Raw genomic sequence first — 8,943 nt, 5'->3', positions numbered from 1 at the left:
TCTGATATATTAACCTATTTGTTCTATATATATATATATATAAGTTCAAAAAAAGACGCGGAAACAGATTTTAGGGAAGTTAAAAACACTAGTTTATTACATGGGGAGACGTTAAAAAGTAAAATGGGCAAGGGGTCGACGTTTCGACAGTGGCACTGTCTTCGTCAGGACAAAAGATGCGTAGCTGATTACACATTTCTTAAATAGGTTTCACGCATCTTTTGTCCTGACGAAGACAGTGCCACTGTCGAAACGTCGACCCCTTGCCCATTTTACTTTTTAACGTCTCCCCATGTAATAAACTAGTGTTTTTAACTTCCCTAAAATCTGTTTCCGCGTCTTTTTTTGAACTTCTGTAAAACTTCGTGGCCGTTTGATAATCCTTTTACCTCACCCTATATATATATATATATATATATATATATATATATATATATACATATATATAAAAGACAGCGATTGAACAACAGTCTCTGTTCGAAATATCGGCGGGTCGGTGAAGTTGGGTTACGTATATACTTCCTGCCCTCGTTTCACTCTAAAATTCGGTGTATCGAGATCTGTACTGTTAAATGAGTGTCTGTGTACTGTGTAAGAACGAAGTGTATTGCAAAGTAAACTGCCAATCAGACTTGGTAATCTTCCACTATACTATCACCGTCTAGCCCGGATCTGGCGTTGAGAGAACCTGCGTGAGAGCCTCTGAGGGCACACAGCGAATGCAAGGGCAGCAATATTGGCCCTCGGCCCCTCACTCGTCCCCTGGATAGCAAGAAAAAGCTGGTCTTCCAGCACACGAGGATGCAGGCAGTCAAAATGCTCACTTTACTCTCATTACACGTCATATCGCATCAACGCAAAATTTTTTAGGCACCCCACTCCGAAAAACATACGCCGGGTAAATTTTCCCTGATTCGGTTTTAATCGAAAAACACCCGAATACAGATGGACATTCCAGGACATGACAGAGATAAATTGCTGCACGTGCCCAGCAAGTTGTTGATGCAGATGAGAAAACCATACAGAAATACGATGGTTGTGAAAAATGTTCGTTTATGTTTTCGTTAGCCGTAAAACGCCACCACAGCGAATAGCGCCATGTTGAATAAGCGTCGAGCGGAAATTACATTGCGATTTCTATTCGCCGATAACTTTTGGGTAAACCATGTACACGCCAGGAAAAACATCGAAAAACGCCGTTCTCGTGAAAATCAATAAACATAAAAAAACATACGCCGAATCCGCCAAAAAAATAAAAATCGAAAACGCGGAACCCTATCTATAACGCATGACCTATACGTTGTCTATCGGTATAGACACTTTCCCAAAACATGCTCACGCATCCGCGTACGAAGAGAATATTTCTCATGACTCGCTATTTGCATAGCATCCCTATACCATTCATCACCAATGATCTTGATCCACATTCTGCGGCTTTTCTTAGACGAACATGACCTATAGGTGGCGCGGTAGTCTGACTTCAGCAACCGGATTTATGGAGGTAGCAAAAAGGTGAGATTTGAAAAAAAAAAAATAGAGGGAACAAAATTTGCATCCATCCTAGCGGTTGTAGCTTAACCGAATCGTCAAACTTGTGAGAAGCGTATGGGACATGAAGGGGAGGGGGGAGACTGGCAGAAGAAGAAATATATTGATGCTCTTGCGTCCCCTGGTGTACAAGCCAGCCTTCAACACTGCTCCTTTTCTTTCTATTTATTTTTAACGACTGTAGCCCGTTATGCAATCGTGTCTTTGCCGACCTTCATGAGCGCGTGTCTACACGGATCCTGATTCGCCTCGCTCGAGATCAGTGCCACGCGTGTCGCCCTCTGCTGGACTGCAATACGTCTCATAGGACCGTCCATTGTAATATTCTTAATTGTAATAGTGTAATAGGCATGAATTCCCACGGGCCAGGGCCCGCTTGCAGGAACGTTGAGAAAATTCCCACTCGGTAGCTTTTCCAGTGCTCAAGCAATGTTGGGGACAGTAGTGTATACCGAAAGCACTACAGAAGCTACAGAGGATATACCACTGGGGATCTTTCTCGACGTTCCTGCGAGCGGTCTCAGGTTTACAGCTGTAGTAGATAAGGCAACATATACGTGCGTCTGAGGCACTATGCTGGAAGCTATGTGGTGCCTCCGTTTTCACGTGCGTGTAAAATATACATGCTAAGACGATATATATATATATCGCTGTTGCGTTGCTGCAAGGCTCATTATCTCGCATAGATCGAAAAAGGACAATCACTTGGCAGAAGCACGAGTTTCCCAGCGGTGGTCAGACTTGAGCCGGCTAACTGAGCTATGGCCAAGTGATTGCCTTTCCCGCAACGTTCTTGAGACTTCGTTATAACTTAATTCGTTAAAAGCAAATTAATACTAGCGCTGTATAGGGTTCGCCATCCTTGACAGTTCTAGAATCTGCACAGTGTAGTGCTTATTGACGTGATGGGGACGTGACACTTCCTTCAAACGCTCTGTCGACACGTATCACCGTAGAACGTCTCTGCTGGTAAAATGGTTTATGCTTGAAAAGTATGTGGACGTAATTGTTAGAACAGATCTACTACACATCTCAATGACGCTCCAATTTTTGCAGCCTCATGAGTCGGCGACTATGAGGAGGAACCGGAGGATCCTAGAATGATACCAAGGTTACTTGCTGTATTGATGTTACTGCGGAAGACTGGCCTACTCTCCATTGACAGACTCAACAAGTTCGCTCATCTCACAGAGCAGGATACATCATTTGAGGATAACTAAAGATAACTGAACATAATAAGATAACTAGGCATGTGCTCACATATGCTTACATAATCGCTCTGTAGTAGGTGGAGCCGTGCTAAGTATGGCCCACAGTGTTTTGATACTATCATCATCATCTTTGAAGAAGTAAATTATAAGTTTATAACCGGTTTAAAGTAGAGCGTACACATGCATACTGTTGTACGCTAAAAATATATGTTTTCGCCGAGTTTTCCGGCAAACTTTCCAGACGAATGTCGACACCGTTCCCCCTGAAGTCGACCCAGGACGCACACTAACCCCCCCTGTCCCCCCACTTCCTGCTGTCCTCTCTCCATCTGTCCACGTCTGTACGCCGCTCATAGCCACAGTTGCTTCGCGGCGCCTGCACGGAATAAAAAAATACACGAAAAAGAAGAGGCGAATGTAGTGCGATGTATTGAACGCCAGTGTATGTATTGAACCTTTCAACAACAACAAATATCGTTAATTCCGTGTTAGCGCCGCGAAGCAACTGTGTCTATGGGCGGCGTACAGCCGTGGACAGATGGAGAGAGGACAGCAGGAAGGAGTGGGGGACAGAGGGATTAGTATGCGTCCTGGGCCGACTTCAGGGGGAACTGTGCCTTCATTCGTCTGGAAAGTCTTCGGAAAACCCAGGGAAAACCTCAGACAGCACAGCCGCGGTGACAGGACTCGAAACCGTGTCACATCCCAGTCTCGGCGTGGAAAGCGATCATCCTAACCACTATGCCACGGGAGCTGGTGACAACAAGTAGATGAACTGACCAGCCCAGGGCACACTGGTGAGTACGCGATTGTGAGAATGATGAGGTGATCGTGAATAATTACCGTGTCCTTGGAATAACATAATAAAAAGCGGGCTGAATGCCACAGCAGACCCGCACGAACACCACGATAACGCATTATATATGCCTGGTGCATTTTCTACTCCGGTTTGCGCACACATATAACTTAGGCTCAATATAGACGTCGCTCTCACGTGAAGCGTTACTGCAGCCCCATATGGCGAGCGCGTTTCTTGACGGCTAAGGCGGACGACCGCTACTATTTCTGGGAGCCTCTGGAGCGTGACTAACGGTCGACGAAACCTCCTTGTGTCTGAATTGACCCCAGTGAAGAGAAGGTGCCGTAATTCTTAACAAAGACCGCTTCCACGGTGACATAACTGATTAAGTATAATAGAACGCTCACTGGGGGGCAGCTTCTCACAATGGCGATGCCTTCTTGTTTACCTTCCGCGCTATGAGGTAGGTTGTCTGGAGAGTGAATTACCTTTACAGAAAAGTGATCGCACTGTGGGCCCTATACTCCACAGAGAGAGTTTGCAAGTAATTTTATTGCAGAAAACTGATCTACAGTTTCTTCCTTGTGAGCGTACAATCTCGAAAATATACGGTTTTGCATTTCCCTGTGACCTCTACATAAACGTCACCGCTTGGTGCCCGGAGGTCCACTCGGTGATCTGTCGTCTGCAAACAAGTGAAACTGTTTCAAGAATGTCGCCTCACGGACATATGGATATCAATAGCGATGCGACTTGTGGAGAAAACGAGAGCTCCCCGTGCTATAATTGACACGGCCTCAACCACGTGGTCTCAACCTCTTTCCTTCCAGGAACCAGTAGGTCGACGAGCCGACCACTTACGCAGTCTCCTGTCTGTGGATGTGTCAACGATGCCTGACCTCTATGTCTTCATTATAGCAACCAACTTCAACTCTTCCTCCTCCTCCTCCTCTTCCCCTTGAGCACTGCCGGGATTTATATTTCTGTCTGGAGTTGCGTGCAATGGCTAGGTGCTGAGTCAACGTCGAAAAAAAAATATATATATATATTTCGTTCTGCCTCATTGGCTCTGTCCGACTTTCGTTGAATGAACGGTTCTGTTTAAGAAACTATGCAAACAACGTTCACGAGAGAGTAGTGAAGTGAAATGGGCTGGCGTTGTGTTCAGAATGGCTGTGACAAATGCATAGATAAGACGAATATAATTATGTATGCCTATGTCCTACTAGCCTGTTTTTTTTTTTTTTTTCTATATCACTGATTCACGCTATATATTTTGCTTGTTTCACCTTTCTACGTCCAGCGTCTAGTTTAATACTGCATCCCAATTCCAAAAACGGAGCTTTTTTGCTTTGCTTCTGCAACTAATATGCTCTATGCTGTACATCTGTGTGCGCGTTGGTGCGGTGGAAGCGGGGGGGGGGGGGGTACGTTTGGATAATGTTCGGTCAAAGCCTGCTCAGAATCTGCAGCGCGGAGAAGGATGACTTATTTTCTAACAATCCTGCCTCGTTCGACACATGTTGTCTTTGTCACACGCGTTCCCTAATTAGAAGCATAAACAAGACAGGACACACTGCGACGGTTACTACTAGTACCATAGGTGTCTATTTCCGAAGATCAAAGCACGTTTGTATGGAACTCGTTGAGGCGCGGCATAGCAGTGGCATGTTCCCGAGGGCGTCAATATATGCGCATGCAGTGGGCAGAGCTCATCGGACCTCCCGAAACGATATTAAGCCTGTAAGTATTTTTAGCGAACGTGACCGACTGACCAAGATACTCCGAAAAGTAATACAGCCATACCACTCGCAACCGTTATGCTCAGCGTGAATTTACGCAGCGTTTGAGAAATTGTGTTCGAGCGCGCATTCATCCTGGTTGCGATTATCTCGCGTTCGTCCGACGCTTATCCAATCAGATCGGCGATCAAAACAATGCCTTCGTCATTTAGCGTCTCATTTTCTCCCTTTCCCCTTTCTCATGCTCCCTCTTACGAGCAACTTGTAAACGACATTTTCTCAAGGAAGAGCCGACCGATACTCCAATCGTGCCTCAGTTTACCTTTCAGGTTTAATTGCACTCCTTATAAACTCGTATACGGAACGTGTTCCGTATCTAGCTAACCCATCGCGACCGATGAGGTTTATTTACCGTATAGAGACGCACCGTGGGAGATTTCCCGACTGATCATTTGGGTGATTACCCCGAGTGGCAATATGCAGCGTCTATTTTGAGTCTCCGTCATTTCTTTTAGGGGGCGGACCGAATGCATTTTGTGGCCTGTCCCATGTACACTATCATTTTCGTCACTTGCTACGGACCATCACCGAACCTGGGAAGATAGGTCGCTCGTCGTCGGAGAAGCCCGCTCACTTTCGCGCTGTTCATTTTCTTGCTCATTTTCTTGTTTCGAGGCGGAGCTGTGAGGACGTCGCACGCGTTGAGGTTTCGAGTCATCAGCGTCATCCCTCAGAAAGTGCTATACTGATCGCATTGGGGTTGCTGGCCCCATACCGTCACGTTTTCCTGGTGCTATATGAGAGGCTGTTTCGTATACGGTTTGTGGATCATCAGTGTCAAACCGTGGGCTCCTACATTACAACTTTGCATGAATTTGATTTTTTTTTCTTTCTCTCTGTCGTGGGGAAATGCACGAGCTTGGAAGCAAGATGTACGACTTTTCTAGATGATGGGAATTTCTAGTTTCGGCGAACAAATATCAGGTTTTCGGGGAACGTTGCAACACTCCCGTGTTCAATTTCAAGGTAATGGAATCGTTTATTTTGGTCCCGACATGGCATTGTTAGTACTCCAAGAAAAAGCAAGAACCGCCTTTTTGCTATTGGAGGGGTGTTCCTTTGCCTCTCCTCCATTGTGTAGCGGCAGCGAAGGAATCAAATGCCTCGCTTCCGTTCTCCGTATATTTGGTTCTGTTTTCGCCTCGCGCTGTCGAGGCCGCGCACAGCAATTGTACACAGTGGACTCGATTAGACGGTTACATTTGAGCGAAGGGTCAGCGAGAATGGGAGCAGGATATCAGCATTGCGTTGTTGGGAAAATGCACTACCATTTATATTAGAGGAGTTTCTAGATCGACATAGGACTGTGACTGAAGAAACGCGAGACATGACAACGTCAACGGAATGATGATATTAAAGTTTAGGCCAATATGGAACGCGCGCTGCAGCTAGAGCTTACGGACCATTCACATAACGTTACGCATTTCTCAGTACATGGACACAGTTACAGTACCGTAACAGTTGTGTGTTCATGTATTGCGTGCACCGAATCAATGCACAGTATGGGACTCCGTAACATTTAGCAGTTTCTGGTGGATGTCGTTTTCCGAGGCGTTATATTTGATATGTGGTCCTCCTATTGTGAATTGTCACGACTCATACGAATCGAGCACCACACATATCTGAATAAATGTCACCGGTATAGCAGCGGCACAGGTATGTTGAGTATACGAGAAAAATTCTCTCGCTTTCTATTTAGCAATTCGTTAAGAAAAATTATTTTTTGGTAAGGACAGTATTTAGGTAAGGACGCGAGAGTATATTGCTGACAGGACTCTGATGGACTGCTTATATATTTCGAATAATGTTTGCACCTATTTGCCAAAGATATAAAATTCCGAGATAAGCGGGTTCCGATGCCCCTTCAAATAAGCGTGTGCAAGAAACCTAAGGCAGCGTTCACACGGGGCAACTTTTTGCAGCAACTATGAGCAACTTTGGAGTTGCTGTCAGCCGGCAACCTCCAGCAACTCGAGTTGCTCAGAGTTGCTGCGAATCACACCCCGACCGAAAACTTGGGAAGTTGCTCGTGCATCGGCCAATCAGAGAGGGAAGCATTGCCACGTGACTCCCGATGGCGTTGTGGATTTCGTTCGTGGGTTCATGGGTTCCAATCCTGCAAGTGCAGCTGAAAAATAACTTTTTCTTTTTTTACGAACTTCACCGAAACATATCAGTTGCCACTTCTGGAAGGCAATAATGATCTATTGAGGCAATAAAACTGACTGAAATCTTATAAACAGCAGCTAAAGAAAAGATTCCACCAGTTCGATTCGAACCCACATTGTCCGGTTGCCATAAGGTTGCTTGTGGGTGGAGCTACCGAGTTGCTGCGTGTGAACGCGGACTCGAAATTGCTCAAAAGACGTTGGTTTGAGTTGCTTCGAGTTGCTGGGAAAAGTTGCCACGTGTGAACGCCGGCTAAGCAAAACTTTACGGAATTCCTCCGCAAATTTCGTCTTTAGTCACACAGGGTTTGGTGCAGAAGAAGGTCTGCGCGAACAAACATCATTTCAGCCAACCGAACGGCCGCCACGCAATGGATCAACGAACGCAGACGTCTCCGCCGCTGATCGCTCGTACAATCTACAAGATCTGCGAGGTTTCAGTGTCAGTTCGTGCTTCTCGCGTAAGTCATCAGGTTCAACGGATATCGCGAGGCAGACGACATTGGAGAGGTGAGTGGGGGAATCGGCGTACCACCCGGAAGTATATAGCCAGGTGACCGGCTTCGAGCCCTGACTGGAACAAGTTTACTCGAACGCCGACAGCGAGAAGCTCCTCGTCTCTATTTGCATCACGTACACATCTGATTGACGAAATGACTGCACCAACGGCGAGATGATTGCTAAAGTCGGAAGTGGGGATGTAGGCGAAACCCGCTTCGCTACGGTGTCTTTATAGGAGAACTTGTTTGGCGCTCGTCTGGCGCATGTATGGTTCTTGGGCTATTTAGGAAGGGCGGGTGACTTGTTTGCGTTGCAGGTACGGCCGTATGTATATAGGAAGTCAAGACACTGTTCTCTCGGCTTCCCTAACAAGCCCAGTGACAGGTCGGATGGTCTGCGGTGGCGCTGATCAACACGTTTGTGATGGCTCGTCTTTTAGGAAAGTTTGCTTATGCAAAAAAATGTGCAGTAAGCGTTTTTTTTTTCTTTTTTTTTTTGGCTTCGATACGTCTTTGCTGCATAATTAATTCATCCCGTGGCATTCCTCGATGATTTTTTTTTTCTAGACTCGAGCGCGATAAGTTTTTTTTTTCCTTCCAGGAATAAGCAGCTGATGCCGTCCTATGTCTCGCATATTCATGGATCGAGTAGGGGACAAAAGTAGTGGCGACAAAATCATTTCAGCTGTGACAGGACAGTGCGGTCTACGCAGTGTCAGCACAAAGAAAGGAGGTTATAGTGGACACCATCTCCTACCCACCCACACACCCCAAAAAGAAGAAAACTGCGGAGCAGGCGAAAACCAGACAAGCTATGCTGCATCCCAACCACAACCCCTCTTTGCCGTCTTTGTTTTTGTCTGCTCCTTCGTAAAGTTTTGGAAGACACACAGACCGAAATCGCATACTTCTGTA

The sequence above is a fragment of the Ornithodoros turicata genome, chromosome 1, assembly GCF_037126465.1.
Source record: "Ornithodoros turicata isolate Travis chromosome 1, ASM3712646v1, whole genome shotgun sequence".
Taxonomy (NCBI): domain Eukaryota; kingdom Metazoa; phylum Arthropoda; class Arachnida; order Ixodida; family Argasidae; genus Ornithodoros; species Ornithodoros turicata.
This window is presented reverse-complemented; position numbering follows the sequence as displayed.